General features: G+C 41.2%; 1 protein-coding gene across 1 annotated transcript in view; it reads left to right on the plus strand.

Annotated features, from left to right (window-relative positions):
* LOC110074991 (potassium voltage-gated channel subfamily KQT member 1) overlaps positions 1-16,160 on the plus strand; it is a 535,131-nt gene extending 518,971 nt beyond the window's left edge. The window contains exon 19 of the mRNA XM_078394146.1: positions 1-16,160. This exon is cut by the window's left edge and continues 31,448 nt beyond it. The gene's annotated coding sequence lies outside the window, so the exon portion shown is untranslated.
* Positions 16,161-17,042: the final 882 nt, after the last annotated feature.

Genomic DNA, 17,042 nt, shown 5'->3' on the forward strand with positions numbered 1-17,042 from the left:
AAAGTGATCTATGGCAACCATCCCTCAGTCTGAAGCGGTTCACTCCAGACATAGATAGCCTTGCAAGAACTAGATCTTCAAATGATTTGATAAAAATAGGCTATTTTGAGAAACCCAGATAGTACTTTGCAAAGAACAGAAATTACATCAAGGATTACCATCTGCTTCTCTCACTTAGACAGCTCTGTTTCTGTGAAAAGAATCATTTCCTTAGATAACTGTATTGCTTAGATCATCATATAAATCATGATTTGCAACCTGCCATTACAACCTTTCTCGGTCTCTCTTTCATTTGCCTCAGAATACTTATCACTACCTGGGAAAAATGTATTCTGCAAAGATGTAAGGTGTTCTTGGCCTGAGTAGCAGTAACAAATTACCCCTCTCTTGCTGGCCACACTGCACGTACACAGTAGCAGTTTGGGATAGCACAGACATGGAACAGCTGGAATGTTTGGGTTGTTAAGATTGGAGTAGAAATAGTGGGGTCCATATCCCAGCTTAGTTACGAAGACTTCTGGGGGGTCCTTGGCATCAGGCTATGACTATGCTGGCAAGCCAAACTGGAGTGATTCATCTTTCCTGTAGCTTGATTTGCAGCCTTATTTACACTTTTTGTTCAGACTAGATGATCACACGAAGAGTGCAGATTTTTTTATGCCAGTGTCCACACTGGCCCCTCTATCTGATATAGATCCATAGCACAACCCCCTCCCTTTGATTTTGCCCTGTGCCAATCCTTGACTCTCCTTTTAAGGTACATTGTGAAGCCAGTGGGCTGTTTAAAGTGTTGCACAAGGCTAGGGGTAATAGAAAGTTTTCCAAAGATTTCCACAAAATATAAGCACATACACACATAAAATGGAAACATACCAGTCTGCTGTAGTTCATCACTGCTGTAGTTCTTTCTATTTCTCATCAATTTTATCTCATTTTTGTCTATGAAAAAGTGATCGACTGCCAAACTAATATATCAGTAGAATAATATGATCTAACACCTAACTCGGACATTTGTTTTAAAAGAATAAAATACTTTGGGGCAACTAGGGAGAAAGATCATGGGGTGGGTGTTCCCACTGGCCAAAACATCATGCCCAGCTTAGTAAATCACCAGAATACCATCCACATTCATGTTCCATTTTTCTGGAGAGCAACAACTCATCACAAAGACAAATCCATTTGAATCATTCTGGCTTGAAAAAAGTAGAAGCCCTCAAGTGGCAATGGAAAAAAAACCTCTGTTTAACCTCTGTTTTTTGTTGTGCTCCTTTTGGTTGTGACCAAAAAGGGCTGGACTGATGCAAACTGATATTTGCATCATGTGTTCAGTTTGGTTGTTTTTTAATGAACTGATCCGTTTTACACTCACAGCAAATCCCACAGCATTTGACCATGTAGCTGCAACCTTATTTTCTTAACCTATCCTCCCATCCGGATAGCAAAGATGAAACAGGAGAGGCTTGTGCATGCTTTTTGGAAGAAAAAAGTCCACACAGAGAGAATCCTAGCATATTAAACTTAAGTGATATGTTAAGCAGATTCTGTGATTCTTTCCAACACTGCTTTAAACAAAACTAGGGTGGAGCAGAAGAAAGATATGTAGGGAGAGGCTGCTCAGCCCCTTCCCCTCTCATAATCTTCCATCTTAAAATTTTATTTTACTCCTGAAATAAGTGGGGTGGTCTTGGTGGAGATGCAGTCATACTCTGTGGCTGGCCTTTCCCTTCTACAGATGAAAAAGCAGTTTAGGGTGTGTGACGTTGACCCAGAAAAAGCTCAGAAAGGGCAACGCTGAGCAGGCTCTTCCTCCAACTCTCAAGTTCCTCCTGGTACAATAAGAATCAAAAGACTGCTTAATGTTTGTTTGTTCGTTTGTTTGTTCGTTTGTTTTATCATTTCCATTTCTATAGTATCCCATAGTGTTTTCATTCTCTGGGTGATTTACTTTGGGAATTAAGGGAAAGGATTCTTCACTATATCCTTATCACATTAATATTCAGAATGCAGGGAAGAGGTGAGATCTATTTATACACAATTGCAGATTCGCTCCCTCTCTTTCTCCTCCCCCCTTTAGATACACACATATTTGATCCCACACCTACCTTACGAAATACTGTGCAGTCTTTATGACATCATGCAGTTCTGCCAACTACCTAAAAATCAATAACTTCTACCCGCCCCTCTAACAAAATAAAAAAGTTTATTGCTCCTTGTGGTGGCCAGCCCACATGTCACTCCTGTCAGTCATTGTAGAGCTCTAGTGCAGGAGCCTATGACAGGACAGGAGGGGCAGAGACAACAGAATTGGGAGAGACAGAGAGTCAGTTAGGGAGAAGGTTGTGAAGAGTTTGGACAAGAGATTGGAAAGTTGGTGTGTTAGAAAATATAAAAGAGTTAAAAGTAATAAGAAATACATAGACAGTCAGAATATATTGAGACCTTGATTAAAATGAATGAATACCAGCAAGCTTACATATAAGCTACCAGTTGCTGCCCGGGCCCAATTCAAAGTGCTTGTTTTGACATATAAAGCCCTAAACGGCTTGGGCCCTGGATACCTGAAGGACCGCCTCCTTCCATATGAGCCTACCCGGCAGTTAAGATCTAGCCAGGGGGCCCTTTTGAAAGAGCCATCCCTCAAGGAGGTAAGAGGGATGGCTTGCAGACAAAGGGCCTTTTCGGCAGCTGCCCCCAGACTATGGAATGCCCTCCCGACTGAGATTCGTCTGGCGCCGACACTGATGACATTTCGGCGCCAGGTCAAAACCTTCCTGTTCCAGAAGGCTTTTAACTGAAATAATATTAACTGTGGGTCTGATGGCAATTTTATATATATTTTAATTGTATTTTAATTGTACATATCTTTATTGTATTTTAAATGCTGTAAGCCGCCCAGAGACCTTTGGGTAGTGTGGGCGGCATATAAATTAAATAAATAAATAAATAAATAAATAAAATAATCAAATCCCCATTTATTGAATGAATAATAAAATAACATCCATGATTTTTCTTCTGTGATTTACCTATCAAACTATAAATAGACCTTGTTATATTTGGCAGCAATAGTCTGAGATTCATAATTGCTACAGTGAGGGTAATACCCTCTGGTGGTAGCGAAAAAGGGTGAAAAGAGCAAGTTGTGTCCGAAGGTGAACCTGTGTGAGTGGGAAAACAAACAGGGAACACTGGGGGTGCGCGGCACTCCTTTGTAAACAGAAGCTGTTAGGCAACTAATTCTGGCCTGGCTTCTTCGCCTGGCAAGGAGCACTGAACAGCTGTCTCTTGATTTGTGGGATTCTTGTCAAAAACACTCCTATCACACTTACTTATCACTCAGCCACCTATCTCTACTTCTGCCTTTTGAGTCTAAAATAGTAGAATTTTTAAAAATTCAGTCTGAAATCATAGCTCTATCAGAAGTAGTAATTATAAATGCTTGGAAGCATAATGTGGAAGAAAGGGTTTGGACTGCGCTCCATTAGCAGCTTATTTTCCCATGCTAGGTTTCACAAGAGTACAGGTGTTTGCCTCTAGTGTCCTGGCTACCCTCCAAGCACTGAATGATGGAATTACACTTTGCACACCTGAATTGCAACCCTTACCCTCCCCAGCCCAGTGTGGATGTATGTGTGTCAGCAAGGAGGAGTTGGGTCACAAATATTCTTGAGCACCATTACAGTTTGTAGCCACTGAAGTCACATAAGACATGGTGGAATTTTAAACTGCAAGAAAAATCTTTCAGGGAGAGAGAGAGAGTTGGAAAAAAAAACTGTCCAAAAAAACGTTTCCAAAGTATAATTAAAGTTGCCTGGTAAACCAACCCTCTCAATTAAGAAAAGTGCCTGGTATGAAAACCACTGAGAGTGTGGAGCTTCTTGAGGAACTTCTGTGTAACCATTAAGACTACCTCAGTTCTCCAAAATGAGAAATGCTAACTAACTCTGAAATAGTGTCGTCCTTTTTATTTTCTATGGAGGCTCATGGAGGGATTCAACAACTGTTCTGTGCAAAACTTTTGTATTTTCCAACTGTTCTTGAAGACAATAATCCATAAAACAAAGAAATACAACCCAAGGCCACAAGTGGCTAGTCTTAGCTTCATGGGCTACATCCAGATAGATGGTTCATACTAGCTGTTCTGATAGTATGCTAATATCTACATAGCAAAGTGTGCTGCTCATATACCACCCTATAGTGCTTAAAGCTCTCTTTGGGCTGTTTAGTTGGATTATGCAGGCTACACATTGCCCCCCATAGTGAGCTGGGTACTCAATTTGCCAACCCTGAAAGGTTGGAAGGCTGACTCAACCTTGAGCTGGCTACCTGAGCTCATCAGGATCTAACTCAGGTCATAAGCAGGGTCTTGACCATAGTACTGAAGTTTAATCACTGTGCCACTGGGCTCCACAAGGGGAATAGCCAGTGACTTCTTGCACATTCAAAGGATGTTGTTATTGTCTTGTGTGTACATTAAGTTCCGTCATACTAGTGCTAAGAACTATACTTTTTATGGAGAGTAATTTTAACATGGGTAGTGAAATAGTGGATAACTGGATTTTTCAAGGCTCCTTGCACATGAATTATATCCCCTTTGCAACTGGGACTATTCAATGGGATTGCAAATAGATGATAACTTCATGTGTGCCCCCAGTATAACTGAGAGCAATTCGACAATAAATGCCTCCTCTGGAAGCAAGCATTGAAAGTTTTTCACAATTAATAATCCATGGTATGGGATGACCATATAGTTGACCACCCCAGTGTTAAAAATTGTGGAATCAAAAGGCAGAACAGCAGCAGTGCCTTTTGTTTGCTACTGCGAGGAGCTGTCCAACTGGACATATCCCCGTGACAGGCACAATGAACTGAAACTCAGACCTTTTGGTTTGATAGAACTCACGTACCTTGTAAACCATAGGGAGAAGGAACACTTTGGTCCCCAAAGATTTCTGATGAGTCAAAAGGTGAAGGCTGGCTCCCTCCGTTGTGGCTTGTAGCAGCTCATCTGATGTGTCGCTCTTATCAAGACAAGGACTGGGACTGGAAGCAGTGCTGAGCAGGGAGCAGATACTGTAGATCTGTCGGCAGCATTAGTGCAAGTTGGAAATGAAGTCAAGTAATAATGCCAGAGGCCATTTGATTCAGCATCTGGATAACAAATATAGCAAACTGGTAGTGCAATCAAGAGAAAACAAGCACACTCAGAGGGGGAAACACCTGGAGAAAAGTGAAAGCAGAGCTGGAACTAACCATTTTTCCTCCCAGTCCAAGTGGTGCTATTTCCCACCCATTCCACCAGTAAGAATAAACACAAGCCCCTCCCAAAGAAAAATGAAGAAAAGAAAATGGATCCCCACTCAAAAAGGGGAAAAAAGTGCTTTTTTTTTTTTAAGGAAAAGGAAAGCAACTAGGACCAGGAGGTATTGTCATTTATTTTCCTAACTTTCATCAGTAGACTTGCTTCTGGAATTTAAATTTTGGCATTTTGAGGCAAAGCCCCAGTTCATCATCCTTGTCAGAGCCCCTAGACAAAAAGTACAAGGCCAATATTTGCCAACCAGTACCCAAGGCCTGTCCAGGAAGTGTCTGCGTCCAGGGCAGGGCAGACAAGACAGGGCTACTTTGGGATTGCAAGTCCTGCTGGGAATGAGGTGGGCCACCTTGCCTTTTCTTGCTCCATTTTGAGAAAGATGGTCACTATCCCAACAGATTTTTAAGAGGAATGTACACCCACAAACACGAGTGCTTGGGGATATAATTTTTTTAAATTTACTTACTTACTTACTTACTTACTTACTTACTTACTTACTTACTTACTTACTTACTTACTTACTTACTTACTTACTTACTTACTTACTTACTTACTTACTTACTTATCTAAAATAACATAATAAAATCTTCATCCCTTTTTAATTTTGTGATCAAAATCAGCACTCTTCTATCTACTTTCCTACCTGCAAGGGGAAAATATGAAGAGATTCTTCCTTTCCCCCATTCCCTGTGAAGGGAAAAACATATGGCAAGAGATATAGTTGAACTCCTCTCAAATCCTCTTTGGGGAGAACACACACAAAACACAACAAGAAGTGTATATACTGTATATACCCACAGAGCCCTAGACACACACAGCTCTGACTGGCTGGATATTCTAGGAGTTGTTACTGGGGTGGTGAAACATTTCCCAAGCTCTGTGAGAAACACTTGTCCTTAACAGACTGGGTCTTCCTGATTGTGGCATAGTTTTCTCCCTGAAGTGCTTGTTCTTTTAAATGCAAGGAGTTTTCACTCTAGGAACCATGCAGTCCTGCTAACAGGGACTGCCTAATGTGATTGCCCTAAAAACATACATCAAGTCTCAAGCTTGACCTTTGCTGTATTTGGTTACTATTTCAGCTGACTCAGTCACTACATTATCCATTAGTGCTCATGAAAGCTGTTGGTCTAGTTTTACCACCCATCTGACTTGAGACCTTCAGTTAAGCCTGTTTGCAGCTTCTCCTGCTACCTGTTCAGTCTAGTCTGTCCTCTGTCCATGTTCTCCTCAGAGTGATCTCCAGCCTTGGGCTTGACAGCTGATTAAATATTTGACTTCCTCCTCTAGCAAAGAAGCTAATCCTATGCAAAGAAAACTGACCAGATTCAGACCGTCCTTGCTGTCTCTGGCCCCACTGCATTCTTCCTCTGGCTGGGATTCTAGCCCTTGTGACCTTTGGTCAGAAAACAGCAAAACTCAGAGATAAAGGGGAGATGACCAATGTACAAGGTTTGGAAAAGTTGCCCTGGACTCATATAGAACCTAGTTTAGGAAACAGTTACATGATGATGACAATGACACCACATTATAATCTGCTTCTCATTTCACCATTTAACTTATGTACAACTACGAGAGAGAGAGAGAGAGAGAGAGAGAGAGAGTTCGTTCCATCTTTTTAGCTTCAGAGGATATAACAAGATTCTCCTTTGTGACTTAAATTATTTTGTTTGCCACTTACAGTTGCGATGTGTTGTGTTACACTTGCTTGAATGACAAGTTGGTTTGTAATAACATGCCCGTTTCATGATTTAAAATAAAAGTCCATATATGTGTTTACTTGAAAGTAAATATCATTGACTTTTGTTTCACTTCCTCCCAAATAAGGGTGCAGAGTTTCTTTAACTGTGGATGATTGGGCCACAACACTTCTCATTGTCAAGACCTGAGTGGACCATGTGGTTGGATTTCATCTATTGCATATTTAACTACATATGGGTTTTTTGTACAGCAGAGACTTGCGTTCAGTCCTTAAGGAAGAAGTCTCTGTTCATCATAATCTGTTTACAATTTAATCATGTAGCAACATTGCAAAGCTTTACTGCTACATTCTTGAGAGTTTTCTCCTCACTGTTGTCTTAACAGCTGTTAAAAGGAACAGGAAAATAAAACCAGTAGTTGGGCCCACTACAATATAACAATAATGATTTCTCATATCTTCTACCAACATCAACATTAATTCTAAAAAAGATAATATCCTGAGATACTACCAGAAAATAGGAAACAGATGTCTTCTACTACTGCATCTCCAGTTGGAACCACTTGTTGTATAAATTCCATTCAATTGAAATAGAGTCCAATACTATAATTTTGTACATATTTTTGTAAATGTTTTCCTTAAGACTTACACACAAGGGACACTGCACCAAAGCCAATCACAAATTTCAGTTGGTATGTTCCATTCTGAATCTTCCATTTTCCTTGACATATCTAAAATTTAAATTCACCTATGTCCATGATTTCTCTGTAGAAATTGCTCATTTGGTATCTCCATTATAGTTGTTCCAGAACCAGTAATTATCTTGGAATAACTCACTTTCTTAAAGTGTATTTACAATACAGCCAGTCTGAAAATACTCAAATGTGCATATCACAGTATGTCAAGGTTGCCCTGGTCAGGCTTCCCCCCCCCCCCCCCGCTCCCAAGCTGACTGTGCCCCAGTATTTGGCATGTGATGTGGCTGGTCAAAGAGGAAGCCACACCATCAAATAGAGAGACAGCTCAGGCCAACACCTAGAAGGCATCCAGATATGTGGGTCCATAATAGAGGAGCCACCCACTATAAGTGAAAGGCACATGAAAGAAAGGGGCGAACACATAGGAGTGATGGGAGGAGGGGAGGAGCCAGGCAAGAAGGGGCAAAGATTGTACAGGTAGATAACACCCTGGAGAAGGGAGGAGGAGGATGACGATGTGAGTGATGAAGAGACTCTAGGAGATACTGATGAGACTCCATGTGGAGGGGAGTGTGCATTTGTTGATCTCCCCATGTACTGGTCACCACAGAAAGTGCCAGACTACATTCTCATGGAACTAGAGCAGATGGAGAACGGCCTCATCTCAACCCAGAAGAGGAAGAGGCATTACAAGTGGCAGACCCAAGAGGCCCCAAATAGAATGGGGACAGAAACCCAAGGGTACCCCAGAGAAAAATGTGCAGACTTTGTGGGAGGCACCATAGTGCAGTTTCAACACAACCCAGGGAGGGTAAACAGAACTACTCCCAGACCAGCCCCTAGGGACATGGAAGGGTTCAGGGCAGAAATCACAGCCAGAAGGGGCAATGAATTTGTAAATACAGTAGTTATCTGCAATAAAGGATCGAACTGAAAGTACCCTATTTGATTGGCACTTATGTCACTTCCCCAAGTTCCTTTCAACACGGGGGTGGGGGGCGGGGGGGAGGCAGACATCGTACAGAGATATGTTGCTCAATACAATAACTTAATTCTCCAAATGCCTTATTGTATTTAAAGAAATCATTTGCTATCTCAACACATTTGCTCTTTTCCCATGCCTGGAGTTCATCTCATATCCTTGTTCCTGATTTCGTCATTATGTTAAACTACTACTATAAGAGACAAACCAGGATTAAACTTATAAAATGTAATATGAATATACACCTTTGTTAAGTTTCTTTATAACTTTTTCATGAAGGGCTAACTACTAACATATAAATGACATTATGTTCATCACCTCCGAGGGCCTTTACCTTCGTAAGGAAGACAATGCCAAGTGGTGACTGGGAAAGATACTTCTCCCAGGAACACCTCCTGGGAGTCCCTAGGAGAAGTCGAGACTGGTCAAGCACCTTCACAACAACAACAAAAAAGTGACACAAGTTGGCTCGATATTTCAGTCATAAAGAAAACTATTTTAAAACATGAGAGATACTCTAAGATACTTTAAGTTGGGCATCTTGTTGTTTTGCCTATAATGTCTAATTGTACATGTTTATTTGTAGTACTGTATTTGAGCATGTGCTCTCCATAACTAGTAAGCCTGTCTTGCTCGATGCTGTTATCTCTGTAAGGGACCTCATCACAGATGAGACATTCAGTTGATAACAGCAAAATGCTGTTCAGCCCCCTGCATGACCTATGGTTCCCAAGTATACAGGAGCTGGTCATCCCTGCCATAAAATGCTGACATACTTACAATGTATGCAAATCATCCTACAAAGAATAATGTGCCAGCATGTAAATTGCAATTTGTGGCAAATGCTTCCAAGGTTTTCTAGGCATCCAGAAGTTGCTGAGCCTTCCCTTCTTCTAGGAGTGCCTTGGGACTATGTCGCTTGACAAAAACAGGCTGTCTCCTCTCCTACAAGGCACAGGTGGGGAAGTAAACTCCTGACTCCACCATCTCACTGAGCTGTCTAGCCAGCAAAGGCTCTAAAGTGTTGTATCAATTATAGTAATTACCTGCCCTTTGCTACTGATTCGCTGCTAATCTCTTGCAAAAATGTTCTTGAGGGAGACAAAGGAGAAAAGCAATCTTCCCCTTTCTGTCCCCATTCTTTTAATTATTTTAAGGATAATTGAATTTCAGAACCAAGAGTGTTCACAGGCAGAGCTACAGATGCAAAAAAGGGTTAATTAGCCTTCCTGCCTGCCAATCCTCCTCTGTTTATTTTCCCCTTGCCCTCCCAATCTATATTGGTGAACTACTAGACAGCGGGTGTTAGCCAAAGTAGCATCTGGTTCCGACTTGAATCAAGAATCACAGATGGGGAAGAATGGTTGCCCTGCGGTATGGATGGGGAAGCAGGTGAACATACATTAAGAAAGCCCAAAGTGCCCTTCCTCTGAGAGAGCGCGCGCGCACGCACGCACGCACGCACGCACGCACGCACGCACGCACGCATTCCCTTCTCCCTGCTTATCTATGAGAACCCTTGTTGGATGTGGCCATTTGCAGCATGAGGGTTATCTTTGGGCCACTTGCTGAATATAGGTCCATTGATGTGGCAAAAGCACATGTAAATGTTTTTAAGGTTTTCTCCCCCTTCCCTCCTCCTGCCAGCTAATCCAAACACCCAGGGAGAGAATGAATCAGTGTTTTTGCTCGAGAGAGAGAGAGAGAGAGAGAGAGAGAGAGAGAGAGAGAGAGAGAGAGAGAACACTGAGGTGGCAGTTGCACAGAATGTCCTGCTGCTTACCAAGTCCTGTTCAGGCACGTAATGATGTACCATTCAACAAAGATGGCACTAACATGGTAATGTGAGGCATCTGTCCAACCCCACCTTCTCTATGCTCCACTTCTCACTAGAGTAATGTGTGTCTCTTGGCTATGCGAGTTCTGGCTTCTGGCAAGACTGAACTATAACAATTTCTTCTAAACAGAAACTTAAATACCAGGTAATATGCTAGCTTTCTGTTTACAATGATTATTGCTTTCTATTTTTATTATTATCAGTAGTTACACCATACCATACCATACCAGCAGCAGCAGCAGCAGTAGTAGTAGTAGTAGTAGTAGTCGTTGTAGTAGTAGTAGTATGGAAGAGTGTTGAATCATGTAAGCCAGCTGCAGTCAAAAGAGGGACAGCCCAATATAAATTTATCACTTCAATAAGAATGGGGAGTAAAAGTACAAGGGCCACTTCACACATTTTTAAATGTGCAGCTCAAATTGCACAGTCTGGATTAGTGCAGGCATGATATCAAATACAATGTGAACATCGAACAGATAGGCCTATTATAGTTACTTCCATATCCTATATACGTATATGGAAGCATAAAATATACCATCTTTTATGTTTCAGTTTTATCTCTCTCTCTTTCTCACGTATACACATACACATTCCAGCAATAGCCAATAATATCTGGATGTAGAAATATGTGACATGATGAGATATTATTTTCTACAACTATATGTTTTGGGGAAAACCAATAGGAACTTGTTATGAGATGCCGTGTTTAGTACCAGCACAGTGTCAATCATTATCCACAAGTCAAGCCTTATGATTTGTGCAGTTAAAACATGTATACCATAGAGGTGAATTCATCCAAATGGCATGTTTGTACACTCAGTTACTTCAACTGGCTTTCCAGAAGCTGCCTCCTTTGCCCAGAATCCGCCTTGCATCATATTGCTCAGTTTAATTGAGAGAATAAAATCTGGCAAGAGAGTAAGACAGAGAACTCAAAGCAAAACTTCCGCACATAAGCTTAACTGACAGAAGCCCTAATCAGGTGTTTGGTTGACAAGAGGTATCCTGTACTCCCCATCCCCTTCCTCTCCTGTTCTAGGGCCTTCTTATACATGTCAGTAGAAAGCAGGGGCCTCCATGTCAGATGAAACCCTGATTCCCAATGATTCTAACTCACATGGAGAAATACCACAAAGGCCCTCACTTCAGATCTGTCATCTGCCACATCTAGAAGGGTGACGCAAGTGGCAGCTGAGGACATGAGGCTATCATGATCCTCCTCCTCCTCTTCCTCCCATGTTTAATCTACAAGTGAAGGAGTGGAATAGTTGCAAGGGAAGTTTTGCCCAAACAAATGTGCAGATAGAGGTTCCTTAATTTATCGGTCCTTCATTCTATCTCTTCATAGAGGTGATAGTCCTCTGTTCTGTGGCAGACACAATTAGCCTCCAAAGTGTGAGAGGTGTTACTTGTTACATTTTACAGAGGGAGAAGTGAGTGGAGGACAGCTTGTGTTAAGGCCTCCCACTATGCTCTATAGCTCAGACCGGACTGTAACCCAGACCTCACAAGTAGCAAGCAGGTCTTCGCCAAGGGGACCACACAAGCTTGCATGCTGTGACTCCTCTTCTAAGAGGTCTCCCACAGGTATGTATACTGAATTTTTCTCTGGCATATATGTATTCTTCCTGCTTCCTCCCTTTTTCACCCATACGGAGAAGTAAACATAAGATGTAGAGGGTCTCAAATTGAGAACATTCCTATATGAAAACCATCGTGGGGAAATAGGTTGGAACAGCAGTGGGCCGCAAGGATATTTTGCAACCCCCAGCCCCTCACACATTCACTCAGAAATTTAATTAAAAAAAAGATTTGCTCAGGAAGTCCCCTTATGTACTGTAGGGGATGCGGAGGGCAATTCTGCCATGCTTTGAGCTTTCCTCCCTGCACTTCTGATCCAGCTCATGTCACACAGTTTTTTTAAGCCACTGTGAGTCACTATAAGACAAAAGGGGGAGAGGGGTTACCTTAAGAAGACAATTTTAAAAACCTTTGATTCAGTTAACAAAACCCACAGTATCTTCATAATAATAATTAAAAATCAGTTAAGAACAACATATAGTATTTTTTAAATATATATATATTACAATAGACAAATTAGCAACGTTGCCCATGCTGCTCTGTTTCTCTTCCAACCTCTTTGGGAGTGCAGTCTTCAAGCTATAGGAAAATCTGAAAAATGACCCTCAGCCCTGCTGAGATTGCCCACACCTGAGTTAGAAACTCTTCATAGTATGCTAGCTTTCTAAGTGCAAGGATTTTGAAATGCAGACAAGCTTTAAACATGAAGCAGTTCTGACAAAGCTACTCAGCACCTATGATTATTCTGAACATCAAGCCAACTTTTTTGATCAAGCTGAAATGTCATAATAATCAGCATATAAACAAAGCAGCACAACATCTTAATGTGATTTTTGTATGCATTCAGACTATTAAGGTCCTTTGACAGAAGTAAGCTGAAACTACTCAGTTTTCCATGAGCACTTTTGGCAGAGTCAGGTAATGGCCTCCATGCCTTTGGTCTTGCTGTTTGGGTCGCTCATTTGAAGAATCCATGACAAAGGAAGCAACAGCAGCCAGGAAATGATGTAGTAGAAGCAGCCACTTGCTGCCAGAGGAAGCAATGGTCTCAGACACAGATTATACGTAAAAGTAATCCTACCTACAACACAGATATGTTTAAATACAACAGGCAAGATGTTTTGGATTCTGACTTTTTTAGCTACTCTGAATCAAAGCATTGTATACCTCATTAGAGCTTGGAATATTATTTCTTATAATAATCCATTGTGTATTGAGTTGATAAAATTGGGTTTTCCTTTGTGAATCACAGTAGCTAGCTGTCCAGATAACCATCTACAAGAGTCAACAGGAATGAAGCAGAAAGCTCAGCTTGCTGGTAGCTCCAACAACAGAAGCTGCCTTAAGGAGTTAATAAGGTGCTAATTGGCAATTTCCATCTCTCTCTTTTTTTAGTTAGTTCTTCCAACTGTCCTAACAAAAGTGTGTTCTAGTGCAGAGTTGAAACCTTTAAAAATAACAAGAAACTGTGTAGAAACCAGGATGCTTACTTAAGGGGAACTGAGAACAACAGAAGGGCAGCAGATCAAGTGATAATACTGGGCAGAAAACAGACAAAACTGATATCAAACCGATTGGAACAACTGTAAAGCACTCCTGCTGGCTGAAAAAAACAAAACAAAATTCTCAGCTCAGAAAAGACTATTCCACAACAAGTTTCCCCATATTGAGCTCTATGGCATGTAGTCATTGGATTTTAATTCAAATTCATCTGTGCCGAGTCCTACATAAATTACAGAATAACTGGACAATATAGGAACCCACAGATTGGTTAGACTTGTTACAAGTTATACAGTACCTCAAGAGGTCTGGTTTAAACTATTTGGAGATTACATTCTCCCCTTCTGATCCTGTAATTTGAGAATCTCTTCAGTCAATGCAATAGTCTTAATTGATTTCAATCTATTCTGCTTCATTCCCAAACCACAAATAACATGGAGTTCCAAACACAGCCCCAGAATGTCAGTGCTTTTCAGCAAAGTCAATTCCTTTCTACATTTGACTGCTAGATAAAGACTGTACATTGCTTGTGACCCTTTGCACATGGCTTTTTGAGTTGTCAAACACCATTTGGAAATAGCACCTCCGATTCTGTTCATATCCTCTGCAGTTTACAAGATTCTCTGCTTTATTTTTCATTAAAAGTCTATTAAACCCTTTCAAAAAATCTCAACACTGCTGGTTTGTAGTATCTTGATGCCAAAGCAAACATATTTAACCAGCTTTCACAATAAATAACAATCTTATGTTATTATTTCAATGAAGCATTGCAGTTGGGTTAGGATCTATCTCCTTGTCAAGTTCCTTGACCCAGTTTCTAGCCCCCCTGTAAACCTAATAAAGTTGGGCAGGGTAGGGGAATACCACAGCTAACCCAGCATAATGTAACATTTCAGATAAAATTAATCTTGTAAGATCCATAAGGAATAGCATCATATGTCTATGAGAAGCTTTTCCCCATAATATCATCACCCCCAAAATCCGGTCATACTTACTGGGAAGTAAGTTCCACTAAAGTCAATGGAGTTTGCTCTAGCATCAATGTATTTAGAGTTCAATGTGCTTTTTCCCACCCTTTTTGTAGACAACAAAAAGAAATGCAAAATGTAATAAAGTTTAAAGGCATAAGCTGGCTGGATAGCTCAGCAGTTAGGTATCTGGCTCGGAGCCAGCAGTTGGGAATTTGATTCCCCAGTGTGCCTCCTGGGAGAAAAGCCAACCTATGTAGCTCCAGGCAAACTGCACAGGCCCGGGGCACCCCCAGAAGAAGGGAATGGTAAACTACGTTTGAGTACTCCTTACCTGGAAAACCCTGAAAACAATCACCGCAAGGATTGACTTGACAGCACATGGTGATGATGATGATGATGATGATTACACACAGTACTTAAACTGCTCACATGGAATCTTTCTGTTCTTTGTATAACTGTGGCATTTATTAAAAACAAATGCCATACCCATGAATATGGCTGCCATTGCTCACTGTGGATTGGTCTGCTTTTTTCACCCCAGTGGCCACAGGAAGAGTGGACTAATTTGACCCAATGGCATCCCAGTCCACACCATTCTGAGCTCTTGTTAGAGATTTCTCTTTCTTTGATACAGGTATGTGCAATCTGGTCTACTCTGTTCACAGCACATGCAATTACTGGGAACAGACTAAAAATCGAGCCTTGCCCTAAGAAGGCTACATTAACTTCGGCCACCACCTGCTTCTTACATATGTAAAACCAAAATCATGTAAGTGAGCAAGGCTTAAGGCATGTCCAGACCGACCCTTTTGGTGCAGCCTGGTGTGGTCTAAATAGGATCAGCTGAGATCAGGGGGAGGAGCCATACGCCACCTATTGCTATCCTCACACCCAAATGGCACTATCAGCACCAAGCAACCCTTTTTCTGGTATCTTAAAGTGGCAAGTTTCTGCAAAGGTGGAGAATAGACCCATCAACATATCCTTCACAAAAAGCTATGACAGCTCAGTAGAGTCTACATGTCAAGAAAAAGTATATCTCTGCTAAAAATGAGGGGGGGGGGGGAAGCTAACTTGTATTTTTGCCTTTTTTGGACCAAGGTGTTGGAATGCTTTGCTTTGCACTTTCCACAGAACATGACCATCATGACCATGGATTCTTGTAACTGTAGGAGAGAAAGATATTCCCAGCTCTGACATCTGCCTGCCAGTGTTCTTTGCACGTCCTGCTTAGGGGTTTCATAGAGGTACCTGGAGCCAAAATGCTCTACCAGATGTGCTTGACAGATATGTCAAGGAACTGGTTATGTCCTTCTGTGTAGGTGCAGAGCAGACCTTGGTGCTGAACTTTTATCTGTTGTGCAGAGTACCCAAAGTTTGGTCTGCAGTTAGGTGAAGCATGTCTCAAACCATAGCAGGAACACCAGAAAAAATAATTTCATCATTATTAATAGCATGCCAGGGGCAGGCTAATTTATGCTGTATCTCCCTTAGTCTACTTGTTATAAATCTTTTTATACTACCCTTTACTGAGAACTCCCAGGGTAATTTTCAGTTTTAAAGCTACCAATAAAATAAAAACGACAACTAAAAAAATTGAAACTCATAAAACACACAAGCTAAAAGACAGCTCTTAAAGGCCAAATCAAAGCCCTGAATAAAACTATAATTATGGCTAAAATCCCTGGGAATTTTTTAAAGTCTTAGCCTGGCATCAAAGATCAGGTAAACCTCTCTGAGGAAACTTCCTACAGCTGGGATACCATCACTGACAAGGTTCTCGGGCTAATAGACATCCACCATGCCTCAGCCAGCAAGGCACTTAGAAAAAGTCTTCCAGTGAAGATCTTAATATACAGGAAGGAATATATAGAGATAAAGTGGCCGTGGGTCATCATCTGCAATCCTGCTGGACCATTATCCAAGTCTGAGAAATATGTACACTTGCAGGTGAAGAATTGTTCTGTGAATACCATATTCCAGAATCGTCCATTCTTGATAGTTTTTCTACTAGTGTTCCAGAGGAGAAAAACGTAAAACATTTCACCAGCCTTGATCAAGTTATATCATCAGACAGATAAGGTATTTTTGCCATTGGCTTTGGAAAAATTACAAGGTTATGTGCAACACTAAATCTGATTTCAAAATCCAATTATAAAGATGTTGGATGAAAACCTCTGTTAATCACTGTTAGTGTTTTGACTTAATAACTACAAACATTTTAACACACCACCCACTCAACTTCTGGGTTTGATCCTGGCAATATATGCACCTGATCCAATTTCAGTGAGGGAAGGGTTCAGCATGGCTGCAAATGTGCACCTTTTCACATTGATAATAGGATTTGGATCAGCTTTCTTGGAGTGTCAATAAGCTCTGCTAGATACTGTTTAGTTGATCTTCCAAAAGGCATTTCCTAAAGCCCTGCATCAAAGGCTGCTGAGAAAAATTTCTAGTCATGGA

The sequence above is a fragment of the Pogona vitticeps genome, chromosome 5 (genome assembly GCF_051106095.1).
Source record: "Pogona vitticeps strain Pit_001003342236 chromosome 5, PviZW2.1, whole genome shotgun sequence".
NCBI lineage: Eukaryota > Metazoa > Chordata > Lepidosauria > Squamata > Agamidae > Pogona > Pogona vitticeps.